At 45.2% G+C, this 17,422-nt stretch overlaps 1 protein-coding gene across 10 annotated transcripts in view; it reads left to right on the top strand.

The window, feature by feature from the left end:
• AFF2 (AF4/FMR2 family member 2) overlaps positions 1–17,422 on the top strand; it is a 458,044-nt gene that overhangs the window by 86,730 nt on the left and 353,892 nt on the right. The gene's annotated exons all lie outside the window — the stretch shown is intronic.

Genomic DNA, 17,422 nt, shown 5'->3' on the forward strand with positions numbered 1-17,422 from the left:
GTGAAAGTTGGAGTTGAGTCCTTAAAAGGAAAGAGCACACTAAAGGTACCTTTATCTCTTTGCCACGGGAAGGAGGCTGCCTGAGGAAGAGTGGCTGAGCTCCACTGTGGAGCCTGGCTCTACGTCCCTTCGCAAATGGGACAGATAGGATCCAGGCTCATACTGGCTCCCGTTGGAAAAGCAGGCATATAGATCTAGAAATATATTAGTTTTTCATGCATGCTTAGAGATCCGCTGTTTGCTTAGGTGTCAGTCCAACCTTTTGTTTATGCCACGCTTTCCTGCTTACCCGACACGCACTTTGCACATAGGAGATGTCCCGAGCTTGTTGTTGATGTCCAGTTTTCCAGGGTTTCTGCTTCCCCCCAAAAGCAGTCCCCCTGAGGTCCTCTTCGGAGAGCATCAGTGTGCTTTAGCTGCGATGGCCTCACTAGTCCGGAGAATGGCTCTTTTGACACTGTGGGTGGACTTGGAAAGGCTGGAAGATGGCCCGCTCTGGTACTCTGTCCCGCACAGGCTCTGAGGCAGCCGCGTGCACCTGCCTGGGCATGTGCACGGCATGGCTTTCCACATTAACGGAATGCAGCACGTTGATCCAGAAGCAGCAACATTTGCTCATATGGGTAAAATGGCGACATCTCTAATGCAGTGATGTGACCCGGCCAGAGTCACTCTTGGCAACGATGGAGTGGCAGTTGTGCTGTGGCTTTAAAGGCTTCATTCATGCGGTGGATGGTGGACAGGGGCCGCTGGGCAGGGGCCGTAGAGGTGCAAGTTTCACTGTTGTTGCCTCATCAGGCCTCCCCTTTGTTAGCCCTTCTGACTTTTGAATTTGCCACTTTGCACCCCAAGATCAAACTGGAGGGAAACTACTTGTGAAGGTCAGAGAGGGGAGGAACTTTGACTTCTGGGTTCCAGTAAAGAACATGTTAAGCCCGTGGGTTTGTTCAGTGAGTCACGTTGCAGAAATTTTGTGAAATTTTTCCTCCAGACCAATCATTCCCTGTTCACATTACAAAAAAAAAAATCAATATCTGAGTATAAGCTGATTAGAATGCTTTCTTTCCAGCGTGAAAAGTTGTGCTTTATTTCAATCAAGGCAGAAATACCAAAGCATTACACAATTTACACTAGCTTACCGGTGCCAAGTCAGGTTTGTTTGGTCATCTGCACGCCACTGGCGTTTTGTTTTTTCTAATCATCTTGCCCCGGATTGTTGGAGAGAGCTGATAAGAGATGGTGCTTGATTAAAGTGAGTCGCAGGACCCCTGCTCTGTCTTTCAACAGAGTTTGTACGGACGTAGTGACATACTGGCCATGGAGATCAGAAGAGCCACTGTATGTCACTGATTAAATGAGACTGCAACCATGCCATCCATGGATCTGCATGGCATGTGGCCAGTCGAGAGCTGAGCTAGGTTGGCATTCACGGCAGGGGAGTTGGAAAATTGCCCAGGTCACACCTAACCCAGCGGGTCTCTCACTGTGGTGACAAGACAATCAAGTTGACGGACTTCGAGAACTTTCGTCTTTCCACAGATGGGGGAGACACAGAGGCAGTGAGAGGCATTTCACCGCGCTGATGTGACTTTTTAAATCTACTGTCACTGGTGGCATGGATGTTAATTCCGGCGGTGTTAATTATGAGGAATTAAAAAGCCACTCTGGGGCGCCTGGGTGGCGCAGTCGGTTAAGCGTCTGACTTCAGCCAGGTCACGATCTCGCGGTCCGTGAGTTCGAGCCCCGCGTCGGGCTCTGGGCTGATGGCTCAGAGCCTGGAGCCTGTTTCCGATTCTGTGTCTCCCTCTCTCTCTGCCCCTCCCCCGTTCATGCTCTGTCTCTCTCTGTCCCAAAAATAAATAAACGTTGAAAAAAAAAATTTTTAAAAGCCACTCTGAGCAGACTGTATCTTTCGCACTCTGATACAAACTAGGCTCTGGCATGAGAATGTCTCTTCATGCGTATCCAACCCCAAAGGGCCCCACCGGATGCGGTGTTCTGAATGTGAATCCTGAACTTACAAGGGGCCAGGGAGACAGGATTCCAAAGGCGGGTGACTGTTTCAGGAAAATACTGCAGCCCCTGCCTGGAAATCACCTGGCCAGTGACATCCGGAAAGGAGAATTTATTTATTTGCTTGTTGGCGCGTTACGACTTCTGAAATACAGTTTTTACTGCATTCTGTGTAGACCCCACTGCATCTGGGCTCTCGGCGTTGGCTGTGTGCGGCCGCTAACAGGTAGGTTTGCAGAAGCTCTGCAATTGTTTGCTGTTTAGTGCGTTGCCCGAGTGGCTCTAGGGTGTCCGTTTCCTTTTCAGGAAAATTTCACCAGATTCTTACAAATGAGGCACTCCTCCACCAGCCTAATGTATTACGCTCAATAGCAGTCTCGTTACCCCAAATATGTTGCAGAAAGTAAACTGTGAAAAAAGAAATACCAATATAAACAGTGCGGCTGTAAGGCAGATGCTTAATTTATATTACGGTAACCTCAAAAGGCCATATTATGGAGGAAACCCACCTAGAAATGGAAATAGGTAAAACTGTAAAATGCTACCTTTCAGCCAAACTGAAGCCCTATTGTTCAACGGATTAGGCATTGAGGCTGGTCACAGAACAGCAGCTCTGCGCGTCAAGAACACGAGTGTTTTAGTAAAGGCATCTGCTAATCATTACCAGAAAACACACAGTTGGATAGACATTAAAATATACTACCTTCCATAGAGAGCAAAGCTGGCGGTGTGAACACAGAGCCGTTCTTGGATTTGCTGGCTGTCTGAGGAGCAAAGACAGCCATTGGCTATTAGGAAAAAGAAGGAAGCAAATCCATCAATATGTAATTGGCCCTTCCCTTTTGTCTAAAGATCATATGGCTCAAGGGGGCCTAGACAGGCACACCACTTTTGTTCTGTGTGTGTGCTCTCTTTTACACCTTTCCCTGTCTGCTGAGTGGGCACGTACCCGGGCCTTGCTTTTGGTGGTCCACTAAGAGCTCTTTGCATATCCACACTCTGCATGCTTCTAGGTCTTTCTCTCACCCTCTGTCCCTCCCTCCCTTTTTTTTTTCTTTTCTTTCCTTCATCTCTGGAGCCCCCGAGACCTTGGTGATTCCCCCAGGAACGCATCCTTGCCGCCCTCCTATTGTCTAAGAAGTGCAGGCCAAGGCAGCATCGCCTCGTTCAAGGTCCTAGCGGGTCAGAGTGTGGGAATCCACTCTGTGGCATCTAGTGGCTCCAAAGAAATCTTCATGGACCCTTCCAGAAGAACCAGAGAGTCCTGAGGGCAAGGTGGAACAAAGCCCAGGGTTACTAATATCCAAAATAAGGAATTTCCACATTTATTCTATTTCTTACGTTCTATTGTTATATTTCTTAAATCTTCCCTACACCCAAGACTCAGTAAAATGGTTACTTTTCATTATGTTTTCAAAGAGGGGCACACGAAGACAGGGGAGTGGTCGTATGTGCAAAATGATTGGACAGAAACCATATGTCTAGTCTTGAGACGTTTCCATTCGGAAAGTACTTGTCTGTGCCAAAGCAGTGGAGGGTGCTTGGGGCGCAGGTTACCGTATATGCAACCCGTGTTTACGATTTCCCTTAAAGGCACGAGCTGGTTGTTTCTCTTTGAATTGCTCTTGCCACCACCTGGGTATTACAGACAGGCCAGCGTCAGTGATGAGCTTGTATGTTCATCGAAACACCAGCAGTCGTCATCCAAATGTACGCTTGGTCTGAATTTTCTTCCTCTTGAGCTTACCTGTAGTGCCATCAAAAGAGAACGTCAGACATGAGGTCCATCCGCAGACCCGAGCCACGGGGAGCAGGGGGGACACAGGTCATCATAATTAGCTGACGGCAAAGTTTTCGGGCAGCGCTGGAATGGAAAGAACGCTGGAGGTGTATGGAAGTTTGTCTGCAAGTCGGTCCAGTGGCTGCATTGTAGGGCAGAGAGTTCCAGAGCTCTGCAGGCAGAAGAGCTGGCCCGGCCCCACTACTGGCGGCTAAGTTAATTCACCTATGAGAGCTTCCATCTCTCTCTCTCTCTCTCTCTCTCTCTCTGGAATCGAGCTGATCATCATTTCTACCTTGCTTTTGTCGCTAAGGATCAAACAAAACACACAGCAAGCCCTGTAAGTACCATATAGTGCCACACACATGCCGCTTATTCTTGTGCGTTGCGTATTATTATCTGCATCCCTTATTTAATGGCTTCCAGCCTTGATCAGCTCTTTCAAGGCGTGGACTGGATTTCCTGCATCATTAGCGAAGAGACTTCCTTTTCTGAGAGGGCCAAGATTAGACTCTGTGTAATGTTGCCTTCCTTAGAAGTGACCACGTTCAAGTACTAATTTTACGTGCTCTTGAGCATTTGGCAAATGAAGTGGAACACTTTGGAAAAAACATCTTTCCATTCAGACAGTTGTCTCACAACACAGACCTAACATTTCTGATCCGAGCCAGGCTACACACCGTTTTCAACGGGATTTCTTTCTTTCGTGAAAAATGCAGCTCACCCACAACTTGTTCCTGTCTCAGGAAAATGCTCACCGCCACATTTCCTCATTAGCTTCGCCTAAGACAGGCTCCTGTGTCACAGCTGATGGAGCCTTTATGAGCCTTTTAGCCAAATGACTGATGTTTGCCTCGTTATGTCAGATCTGAGGGCACTCCTGGCATCTCTCTTTATTCCCTGTCGAACACCATCAATCGAGCAGCTGCCGGCACCCGTGATCAGGCTGATTATGAAAATGTGCTCAGGAGCCTGACGACGCCGACTGGCTTTTACCTGAAGAGGCCGGTAGACGCTGCCTACAGCTTGCAGTTCTGTGAACAGAGGAGTTTGTCCTGGGACGGGCAGGTGACAGTCACCTGAGTCCGTTGGAACTAGGCGTGGGCCATGCAAATTAACTTTGGCTCATTATGGAAGAAGTTCCTAGAAAGATGGCTCTTGTCCCTTTTAGCCATTTCTCCATTCACCCCTGAGAAGATCCTTTGGTCCTTTCATTTTGATTTCTTGTCCACTAGACAAGTTCATTACTCCCAGGGCTATGGGAAGAAAGATAAAGCCCGAGGCCTGCTCATAGAGAGTATGTTTCTCTAAATGCACTTCTGAGAAGTGATGGCAAACACTTGTTTATGGAGAGCGTCAAGTTTCCCTGATTATGTGATGACGGCTTCCTTCGTTGCCGAAGATCAAAATGATCTGTGAGGTTTTGTGATTGTGGGACTGCTCCTGGCCCGCCTGGCTGGTGGAGTGCTCTGCATGTGATGGGGGTTTGGGCTTCCTGAGGAAACCCCCCTCCCATTCCCAAGCCAGCTGGAGGCGGTCAGGGGTTCTTGGCCTGTGGCCTCTGGATAGGGCGTGGCTAGGTGCCTTGTGTGGTGTCAGCTCTGTGACCTTGAGCTCATCAATGCCAGGTGCTCCCACCCAGGCTCGGGCAGGGTGACCTGTCCCTCATGGCTCTGAGGTTGTGACGGCCTTACAGCCTTGCCTCCTCCCAGCTTGCCGTTGACCCAAAAGTGTAGCCATATGGCATTTCTCTCTCTGTCCCCGGATCCAGCCTCGCTTTGTATCCTTTCTGGCTTAGAAAACCGGAAGCTGGTTTTTTAAATAATTTAGTTCAGAACCTCACGTTGCCCTAATGGTGTTTGAAATAGACCATTCTGCAGACCCTGTATGGGGGTCCAGACTGATGGCCCAGAATCATGTCCCCATGTATTCAGGGAAACCTGGAGAGACTGTCGCTGGAACTTGACATGCTCATTTCTAGTCATTTCTGACCAGCTTTTAATTCTCTAAACCAGCCAGTCCCTGCGGTGGTCAAACAGTGGGTGTGTGGGGAGGAGTCTTTATATTTGTCTAACACTTTGTATAGATGGTACATCACGATTGCATTTCTCTGTAATGCCAAGGAGTCTAGAGACATGGGTGTGAATAAGGGCCTGGTGGTATGTAAAATACGTAGTTTAAGACCACCTGGGACCTAAAGAGGAAGTTTGGTAAAAAGCATAGGTTTGCAACTCTGGCTTAGCGTCAGAATCGCCTGGGGAGCTTGGAAAACATACCCGTGTCCAGAATCCACACATGGCAGTTAAGTCCAAACCTCAAAGATTGGGCTTCTCAGTCTAGCCTCTGGCCTTATTGGTGCTGTGAACTTAGAGAAATCATTTAACCTCTCGGAATCTCAGGATCCTTATCTGTAGAATGATAATCCGAGTAATGGCTACTGTGTATCAGTTGCTTCCTCTATACCAGCCATGCGCTGACTGCATTACCCGTGCGGTCTTCCTTAACCTTCACAAAAACCTCAGAAGGTTGGAGTACTATAGTTCACTCCATTGTACAGATGTGGAAACCGAGGCTCGGAGCGTTTGGAGAATTTGTCCGGGGTTACACAAATGATGAACGTAGCACCAAGACTCTAACCCAAGTGGCGTTGGCCCCAGAGTCCAAGCTCTTAACCATCATTCTAGGAAATAGGGATCACCACCGTCATGATAATTTCTTTGCCGAGTTTATATGTTTGAAAGCTCTTGAAACTGTATGTGGCTCTGCATGTGGAAATTGTTTATTGGTGGCAGTAATAGTAGTCAGAAGACTGGGTTGGGAATTTCAGTTTTTGAAACATAAATTCCAGCCAGGCTTTAGTAAGGTCTGGAATCAATTCAGAAATACATCTGGGACACCCTCCTCAGGACCTCTTTTTACCTAATGTTTATATCTGCTAAATTTCAGGTTCTTGCCCACTTTGCAGAGCTAGCTGTGTAACATCAGGAACGTAATTGGTGTTTAAAAGAAGAGAGGTGTAGTTGTCATGTGTGAATTAGCTGCTTGGACTTTTTTCAGTGCCGGGTTGATCACACACATCTAATTTCACTCCCTTCCAAAGCCACACCAAAACTACAGTGAAGGAGGTGTTTTGTTTTGTTTTTTTCAAAGGGATAAACCCCAAAGGACTGGGACAATGGAGTGGAAATAAAACTTGGGAGGCTGGAGAGCATTTGGAGAAATAGTAACCGATTTAGCAGATCTAGAAATCCAAGCCCTAAGCCAGCAGCTGGAAAAGCAGGGAATCCATCCAATTCATGTCACAGAACCCTCAGAAAGCCCAGGAATTGCTGGTGCCAGATATCCTAGGAGCTGTGTCAGAAGACATTAGATACCTAACTTCCCTCCCTTCCTCTTCCATTCTCCCACCTCTGCAGGAAATGGGGGGTTTATTCTCTGAGAGGGTGAAGCAGAAGGTTGTCCTGGGGTACTTTCCTGGAAACAGGGACATGAAGCGAACAGAACATACACCACCGACCAAATTCAGGGACTGCCAGTCTGCTTCCCCTCAAATGCTGGCAAACAGGTTCCACCCTTATATTCCACAACGAAAGGAGATAGAGAGAAATGTCCATAAACTTCCTGTGGGAGGGAGGGAGAGACAGAGAGAAGGAGGAGGGGAGAGCGAGACAGAGAGAGAGAACAAGCAGGTATCATACAAAGGGACAGAAATAAGAATGGGTATGAACTTCTTAAGCAATGATGGAAGCCAGAAGACAATTCTCAAGGAAAATTACTTCCACCCGAAGATTTCTACCTAGCCAAATGATTGGTCAAGTGGGAGGGTAGAATGAGGACAATTTCAGACACTCAGGATCTCAAAACAATTTGTCTCCAACCAATCCTTTCTGAGCAAGCTGCCGGAGGACTTGTTTGTTCTCTAGAGCGAAGGAATATATCAAGCAAGAGGGTGGCGTCCATACAGGAAGGGGACACAGGAGGGCCAACACGGGAGACCTGCAAGGGCAGGTGGGCTGCGGGGTGATGGTGAAGTGGATCCCCCGTGTAGACGGGACCAGTCTGGGTTGGAGAAGGCCAGAAGGCTCCGAAGGAAATTTATCACATTTACTGAAGATCAAATGATGGTACTTCCACAGCTGGGAGAGAGTTTGGGTTTGTGTTAGTGATAAGGTTAGAGAAAAGTAAGCCAGGCAAGAATAAAAGCCAAAGATGAGCATTAACTCCAAAGAACTGTGCAGGAAAGGAAAACCATAGTCTAGACAACTTAGTGTTGACCAGCATGTATAATCCTGAGAATGTAAAAGTAAGTTTCGATGTCCCCAAAGTTTTGATAAAGTGTGTTAAGGAAGGTGGAGGGATGGGAAGACTTGAGTATGCGGTTGGGTCGGGGGAGAGGAAGAAGGCTAAGTGGTCGCCTTCCATTGAAGGAAGTGATCGAAAATATCTGAAACTGGAAAATCAAGAGCTAGCCATACGATTGTGTTATGTAGAGAAATGGGGAGCAAGCGTGCAAAGGACAAAGTCAAGAAAAGTTACAGTTGCCTCTTGAGGGGAGGGAAGGAGATGCGGGTCGAGTGCAGGGCTGGAGACTGTCATCACAAATCGTTTGCTAAGCAGGTGATGGTCACAAAAGAAGAAAGAAGTCCATCAGCAGAGAAGCAAAGCCTTCCTCGGAGGTTAATTGTGGAGGAGAAACAATCTAACACCGAGGAAATGAGCTCTGTGCGTCCGGGGAACAAGAGCCTGCCCCCAACGTTCATGGCCCCTTGTGAATTGGCGTGACTGCCTGGCCAAGGGGCCGGGAAAGCAGCACAAAAACCCCTTCATCTAGCCAGGTCTCTTCTCTCGTCACTTGCAAATCCAGTGGCACTGACCCAAATCCAGGGGGCACTTGCGAGGTAGCCTCTGAACAGAGCATAAAGTGGGACTGCTATGTTCCATCTCCTTCGTCTAGCAATCGGGATTTTCCCTGACTTGGGCGTTGGCATTGGCATCGCTCTTTAGTATTTCAGCTCTCTGAACTAGGCCGAAGAGCGACACGCTGAACCCTGGGACAAATCCTAAATGCCAGTTAGCAAGGTTTAACGAAATCCAAGAGCTCAGCGCACGGGAAAATCATATTAACAGATATTTGTAGGCATTTACATAATTGATGCGACTCAGTAGTTTAACCAGGAGAATATGGGAAATAGTTGTTACTGTTTTCACCTCCTTTTGTCTTTCTGCATAATAAAGACGTGGCGATGGCGGTATGTATTGACTGACTCCTCACGGAACGCAATCTGTCTTGCCACAATAAAAACTCCCTGATAAACTCTCAGCGTTACTAATGAATGACTCAGTAATGATGCTATGTCACCACTTCCTGTCTGTCACCAGGTAGCAAGCAGGAGTTGGGGGGAGGTATTGTAGCTGGACTCTCCAGGGAAAGGGCTAGCAACATCACATGGGGCAGAGGAGGAGGAGGGGGTCCTAACTACCCTGTTTTCTGGGGTGAGGCTCCGGTTACTTAATTCGAAACAGGTAGCACCTCGGTGCGGTTTTCCAGGACCCTCTGCTTGCAGGGCTTTGCAACAAAGAGGGGAGCTTTCGAGCTGGAAAATGCTTAAGAGCGTTTAAAATCTCCAGCCCTGTTGCTTTTGTGCGTTGCCCTAAGAAAGGCCCTAGAAGGGAGTGGGGAGGCAGAGGTGGGCCAAGAAGCGAGTGTGGTAATCTCAAAGAGCCTGGTGGGCCGGCCAGAGACTTTCTTTCTGTGCACCAGGTAAAATCCACACAGGAACCCTTAATCGCATGTTGTTCTATGGTATTATTAAGTGAATACATTTTTCATGGCCCACCTGCTAGTGTAACTAATTAACAGCCATTCTCATTAATTACATTGATCAGGATCATAAAATAATTTCAAATTGCTGAACATGATCAGCAGGAGTAAAATGGTTTCACTTTAATCCCTTAATGATTTTTTCATGATTAATCAAACAAAATATATGTAGTTATTTGATCCACTTTTTTCATCTTGGAACTGCAACTCAGGGCAATTATAGTAGACATAAAGTTGATGCAAACAGAACTACATTTCATGCAGTAGCTAATTAAGCAATAAGGCACAATGGGGTGGGGGGATATGATTATCATGAGATAATCACCCCCCTGAGGAGTCACAAAGCAAAAGGAACAGTTGAGTACCTCTGCTCCCACAGGGCTGTGATTACCTTCGGATAACCACATATCCCGCCGGCGCCTTACTGCTAATCGGAAACTCTTTCTGTTTTACGCAGAAATAAATTGAGGAGAAATGACTTTGATCATAGGAAATGGTTCATTACCGTATAAAGGTTTCATCTATTAATAGTGACACCATGAATGCGTGCTTTAGAAGGTTAACTAATCAATCATACTGTGATGTCATCCATGGGTGTTGGAGCTATTTTAAATTTATTGTTTACACTTACACTTTGAGGAAAAGCATACGTTTGGTGGTTTGGGTGTGTAAAACGTTGTCTCCAAATGCTCATCCGTCTACTAATTTTTGATCGAATTGGAAAGTTCTTGCATTTAAGGTACTAAGTGTTTCTTGAACGGAATCCTAAAAGAATAGCAGGGTAACTTACACAGTCTAAGAAAGAACAAAATAAATCTGTTAGATTTCGGCCATGATCTCCCACATCGCTTCCAGCTCCGAAACTTTCACTGTGTTGTGTAGCCAGCTGCAGACCTGACGGTGGTAATGCACGACCATTTCAGCGGGGAAGATGATTCGGGCTCTTTCTAGAACATGGCTTCTCTCCCTTTCTTCCAAAAGAAAAGGGATGAAAAAAATCACACGCACGCAAAGAACAAGGTGAAGCGACCAGTATCCTTCCTGTGCCCAGGGCCAACTGGAAGCATAGAAGGTCCTGCTCTCCTGGATGAAGGCCGTCTGTAGCCTCAGTTTCTCCGTCCTCACCTTTGCACCCTGTGGGGTGTGAATTAAGTTCACCCCAGCCACCAGACCAAGTTATTTCTTCTTTTAGGAGCAATAATGGGGTTAGAGCGGGGTCACACGAAAGAAGAACAAAACAAAACCAAAACCCCACCAGTCTCACCAACGGCTTCTAAGCAACAGAGAGTGGAGACTAACACCTAATGGTGGACAGCCTTCTTGCTAACTGTTGAGAGATACCTCGTAAACTTTCTTTTGACCAACGAAGCTTCCCTTTTTGTTATTAAAAATCACTATAATGGAGGTGTACCTAAAGCGATCAGATTTATTTCATTTCATAACCCCCCGCCCTCTCTTGGCTGAAGTATTTAGGGCATTTTCAAAAGTGGTTCTTTGTTCGTTTCTGTTTTAACTGTAGAACGATAGCAAACAACTTAAATAGTTGTTGATTGTTGAAGATGTTCATCCAAATTGGCCCGGGTTTCTTTCAAAATGAGGATGGCTGGTTTGGCATCTGTGGACTTCCTGGAGGAAATGTAGCCGTGTACTTATGGTGACCCCGTGACCTGAAGATAAATCGTGTCGTGTGCAGGATACATTAGTGACTTTATGACATATAGAAATCAGCCGTTGAGTGTGTCCCTTCCACAAAAGCAGCCTTCCATTGCTTATATTGTGTTTTTAATGTAACTTTGTTAACAGTGTGATGCATTGAAAAATATGAGGGTAAAACAGTTGGACACCAGACTCAGTGTTTTTCCTTTAAGTGTCGAGTAAGTGCTAGTTTTGAAAAGAACAGGCTACCTTAACCCTGCGAAACATTCAATTCAAGCCACACTGCTTGATCAGGTCAAACCATGTGGCTCTATGCGGCTCCGCTTGGCATGGGGCTCTCTACCATTAGAAGCACATTTTGGTCAGGGTTAAGAGTGAGCAACATTTTATTGAAAAACAAAATAGGCACAAGAGATAGGCAATCAGTATGATCTTGAAACACTGGCTTCATACTGAGTGTACTGGTCCCGCGGCTTATCTCAGGTTCACAGCACTACTCAGGCTTACATTCCGCATTACGAAGAGGAAATGTCAGTTATTAACTTAAGTAGCATAGGTAGGAATTGTAAAAGGGCTTTTAAAGTGCCAAACGCTGAAAAAGGAAATTAAATGTAGTTATTTATGATAGAGCTTTGGAAATACTTAGATTTGTTCTTGGGAGGCCTGGCATTTAGATTTTAAATTACGTGCACTCTTCAAACTTGCACAACTCATGTAAAAATAATAATAAAGGCATGTTCCCCTATAATCATCCACGTGTGCATTATGTGTGTTGGGCTGTGAATATTCCCCCCCCCCCCAAAAAAAAAACCAGCCGACCATCCCCACTTCAGCCTTCTCTCAAATGTGAAACAACATTGTCGCCGAGGAGTTAAAATGATGACAGATGAAGCTTCACGGATGAATGAAGGTCATTTGAAAAACTCTTATCAGTCGGAATTCCTTAATTTTTTGGTTTTAATTCCTGTGACTCCTCAACATTTGGTGGAGACCGAATAGAGGAATCTGCACCTGTAAACACTGCAGGTGTTTTGATCTTTCCAGGCTTACGCAGACCCGATAAAGTCTTGTGTGGAATTTAACGGCACAATAGGTCTTTAGCTAGATAGCCCACATGATATCAATGAAGTGCCATTTAGGAATTGCTCATTGGCCCAAACGAGTGGGGGGCCAGCTTGGCGAGACAGATGGAAAGGGCTGCTTTAAGAAGGGATCAGAAAAGGCATTGCTCCTCCGCTGGCCTAAATCCACTAATCTGATGTTATTATTAGCGATAAGGAGCAGTGGCCAGAAGAAAATCTCATTCTCTGCAAATGTCATTTAAATAGGACTCTGATATTTTCCGGTCAAGTCGACAGGCTTTAGTCAAATAGTGAGCACTTGATTTGTAAATGCGGGGTTGGGGGGCGGGAGAAAAGCTTCAGTCCAGCAGTTCTTAGGATGTCGGCTTACCGGTATTGATTAATTGTTCAGCAGTGGCAGCTGCTTCCTTATTAAACGTGCAGCTCGCCATACAGAGGAGATCAGGTGTAGGAAACGTTTGTTGACGATTCACCTTTTCTCCCAGTGTGGCAGACCGGACCCTTCCGTGTTTCTCGACTGCCGTTCCTGGGAATTCACCTCCTTCCCTCTCCACCTGCTGCCCCCCAAGAGCGGGTTACGAGGGTGAGCCTCCCCCGGATTGTGACTGCACAAGTTAAAGAATCTCGGGACATATTTTATCTTTCTTCTCCTTCTTCGCTTTGGGTCGTCGTTAGGCTCTGAGGGAAGATCTTCCCACTTAAGTACTAGCTGTACTTCCAGAGGTAGCACGTACATTGCCTCAGAACCTTGCTTGGGGAATGAGGCCTCTCAAGAAGCTGAGAGCACTCTGGGGGACCACTGGGGGTACTGTTTAACAAGGTATCTGCTCTTTGTTTTGAAATTGTACCCCAGTGAGGGCAGAGCCTCTCCGGTTTCCTAAAACATCTCCCAGGCAGAGTGGAATGTACACTTTAGAAGAATCTGGCATATCTGTAAATCCTCAATTGGTTTACTACCCCAAACGCGCCTTTAAGAAACACAAATCCAATGGGGGGGGGGGGAAGAAAGCTCTCTAGCCTTTCCTCATTTCTTCAAGAGCAATTTTCAATTCATCTACCTTTCGGATTCCCCAGCCCTCTGAGCTCCCTTGGCATTTAACTTCTGTGGCCCTCACTTGGCATCTGGCATAAATTACATGTGCACGTATTACACGCACCTTTTCTTCCCCTTCCAGCTGGAGGGCTGGAACTTCGTGGGGCGATGCCTTTGTTACTGGAAATCCGTATCTTGTGAATTTTCAAGAATTAGTTCATTTTAAAAGATTTTATCTGGGTCCCATAAATCATCAGAACGCCTTAGAAATGTCACTATCTCAGCATCCTAACAACCACCTCTGGAAGCCTCTTTGGGCAGGGAGCACAAAAATGTTTGGTTATACCCTGTGTCCTCATTATTGATACACAAAAGATGGCCAGTGTACTGATTAGTCTTTCCTCATTCAGTAAATTTCTATTGAGTGGCTACAATGTGCTACACATTCTAGCTACTTGAGGATACAGCAAACAGCGAGACAAAGCAGAAGGTGATGCCTGCCGTGAATGAAATAGCGTTGGCTCACGTCATAGGGAGGGGTCGGGTGACGTGGCGGAGTGGAGCACTTCCTGGACTGGGGTGCTCGGGAAAGGTCTTCCGGAAGAGGTAATGTTTGAGCGGAGACGTGAAGGAAGATCCAGGAGGAGAGTGTCGTGGGCTAATTGCATAGCGCATACAAAGGCCCTGAGGCGTGAGGGAGAGAAAGGAGGCCGGTTTTGACCTGAAGACAGTGCAGTGGGAAGCGGCTGGAGAATTGAAGTCAGGCAGTGACAAGATTTGGTTTATGTCTTATTAATAAGAGGTTGCTCTGGCTCCTGTGTGGAGAGTGGATTGGAGGGGGGTGATGGTGGAAGCGGGGACGTTCTTATGGCAATTGTCCCAAGTGGAAGTTGGTTCTGGCTGAGACCAGAGTCACGGACTTATTATAGATGGAGAGCAAGGGACTACGTTTTGGAAGCACGCAGATGAACCTCGCTCAGGGTGTTCAGCGAACATGTGGAATCAAGGATGTCTTGAGGGTGGCTGTTGGGGCCGTACAAACGAGAGGATGAACGGAGAGGTAGGCAATATAGAGTGGTAGTCAGGAGCTCACGCTTTGGAATGGAGCGGCATTGCTTGTGATCCTTGGGCAAGTTGGCTTACTTCTGTAGGTCTGACTTTCCTCATCTATAGAAAGTGGGTAATAGGAGGGACTTCCTAGATTTTTCTTAATGGAACACGTAAGAACTAATGCTGGTAAAGGCTTATTGGCACAGTACATCATAAGCACTCAAAAGATAGTTACGGGAGTGTTAACTGATAAACAACTCTGGAACTTTGTGTAAGTTTGTATTAAATAACTGAAGAGGGATGCCCCCCCAAGGTGAAGTTCCTGATTTGAGGAATTAAAAAGTCAAGTCAGAAATGCCACTTAGCTGAGGGCGACGTCCGTAGCGTAGCTGGCTCTCCTGAAAGGTTCCCCTCGCCACACGAACCGTAAGAAATAACAGCATTGGAAACGGAAACTCTGCACAAAGCCTAATGCTCAGCATAATGTGAAAAAGCTGTGAGTAAAAAGGGAAAAATGACCACATCCCAGCGCTGTGACCTTACTCTTCCGCTTGCCTCCCTGCTCTGATGTAACAGCCAGATCCAAATTCTCGTGACTTTCTTTCATTGAATTTTGTTGGTTTGTTTTTAAATGCTACTCCATTGTTTCTTTGGTTTTGTAAACTCATGTGTATGCCTTCCTTTCTTGCCTTTGTAAGTTATTTGATGCTGTTTGTCAGGTGGTCTGGAGAGCGTTGTCTGTATCTTTCAAATCGAATGGTTTTACCACCATCTGGCTTGGAGTGGATCATTCTGGATAATTTTCCTAGGTATGCAGTGATCCTCTTTCAGTGAGTTTATTCAGGTCTTGTTTTCTATTTGGGAACATTTCTTGTATTACAATTTTACACATTAATTGTACCAGTGTTTTGTTTTTCTTTTCCAGGGACTCTGGTAATATGGATACTATTTCTGACGTTTTTTACTTTTGTTTCTGTGTCATTTTTCTTCTCTCTTGGTTGTTTTCTTTTAATGTCTCTTCTTAAATTTTCATTTGACTGTCTTTTCCCTTGTGATTTGTTCTTTATTTTCCAGATAGTTTTTTCTTCTCCATTTCATTCCTGTATTTCATCAACCCACTTCTCATTCCTTTCTGTTTTTCTTCTACATTAAAAAAAAAAATGTTTATTTATATATTTTGAAAGAGAGCGAGAGGCAGAGGGAGAATCCCAGGCAGGTTCCACGGTCCGCGTGGAGCCAGACGTGGGGCTTGATTTCACGACCGTGAGATCATGACCTGAGCTGAAATCAAGACTAGGACGCTTAACCAACTTGAGCCACCCAGGCGCCCCTCTTGTACACTTTAAATTTTAGTTTTTGCATTTCTGATTCAAGGTAGTTTTTCATATCTTCAAATAACTTTTTGAGAATGTTCTTTTTGAGTGTATTCCTCTTTATTGTGTTAGCTTAACACTTTTCTTGTGCTTCGTAATTGTTCTGTGGAAAGGGGATTTCTGCAGTTGATGAGTATAAATTTTCAGTTCCTAGCTATTGACATGGCCACAAAGAGTGATCACGTAGTAGGTCACAAAGCAACCATCAGTACTTTTCCCAAAGTAGAAATAGTGAAGATAACACTCTGTGGCCACAATGTAATGAAACTAGAAAGCACTAACAAAATAAAAACTAGAGTGTCACTTTTGTCTAGAAATTTTAAAAGCTCCAATTAATTCCTTCTAGAAGGAGGAAATACAAACTAAAATTATAGATTCAAAGATGGAAATGAAAATACCACACAGAAGAATCTGTGGAATGCATTTCAAACAACAGAGGAAAATTCATGACAACGCACACTTTTACCAATAAAAACGAAAGACTAGAAATACATGGGGAAACACCCAGATCAAAAAAAACTGCCAAAAGAACAACAAAATACACCAAGAGAAAACACAAGAAGGGAAATAATAAAGGTAAAAAAAAAAAAAAAAAAAGGAAAATAATGAGCTAGGGAACAGGAAAAAAGAGTAGATCTAATCAATAAATCTAAATCCTGTGTCTTAAAAAATGACTGAAATAGAGAAACCACTAACTTACTAAAGAAAAAGAGAAGGCACTTTGCCAATAATAGATGAGAAGGAGGAGATATCCATTTGAAAAAAAGAAATAAAAACAGAATCCCAAGAGACTACTTTTCAGACATCCATGGAGATTGGAAACTTCAAGAAAATTGATAATTTCTCAGAAAGATGTGGACTACCAGAATTTAGACGGTCTGATTTCGAAAGCTTCAACATAGCAACACCTATGAAAGCAATAGAAAAGGCTCCCAAGGAGCTACCTCACAAGACCCAGATGGTTTCATAGTTCTGAAACTAGATATGTGTTATGGTTGATCAAACTTGTGACTATTTTGTAGATAACGAATGTAGGTTTCTCACTGTTGGAAGGAGTTACAAATAAGCAAAGGGAGAAGGGTAGAATGAAACTGGTGGTGTTGGATTACAACTGGAGGTGTCAACTGGACTCCTGTATTTTAGATAAGTAAGCGGTAAGTGTGTGCATACATGTGCATGCTTCCTGGCTGGCCCTGCTGTGAGAGCCTGAAAGGAATAACACCCTCATGGCAATGAGCATACCAAGCACCCGGATTTTGTTTTTTAAATACCATCCTCCAACATGGGAAACCAGGAATACTTGGTGGATTGATTGACTCCAGCACCAGGACGGGAAAAGAGTAAAATAAGTCTGAAATACCTTCTGTCAGAAGTAAGGAAGTGCAAAAAGTTGTCAAGGCATGTCCAAGGGACACGGGAGCTGACATAAAAAAGCACACACAGGTCAAATCTCAGAGAATGGGAACAATAAAATAATGATGTAAGGCAGTATAACTCACAGGATAAAATAAATATCCATTAACTCTTACTGCTATGCCAATGGATCATAAAATCTGTTGATGAAAGGTTGAGGAGAAACAAGATGTTAGCATGGTCTCAAAATATCTCCCCCAA

Source organism: Leopardus geoffroyi, chromosome X (genome assembly GCF_018350155.1).
Source record: "Leopardus geoffroyi isolate Oge1 chromosome X, O.geoffroyi_Oge1_pat1.0, whole genome shotgun sequence".
In the NCBI taxonomy this organism is placed as follows: Eukaryota; Metazoa; Chordata; class Mammalia; order Carnivora; family Felidae; genus Leopardus; species Leopardus geoffroyi.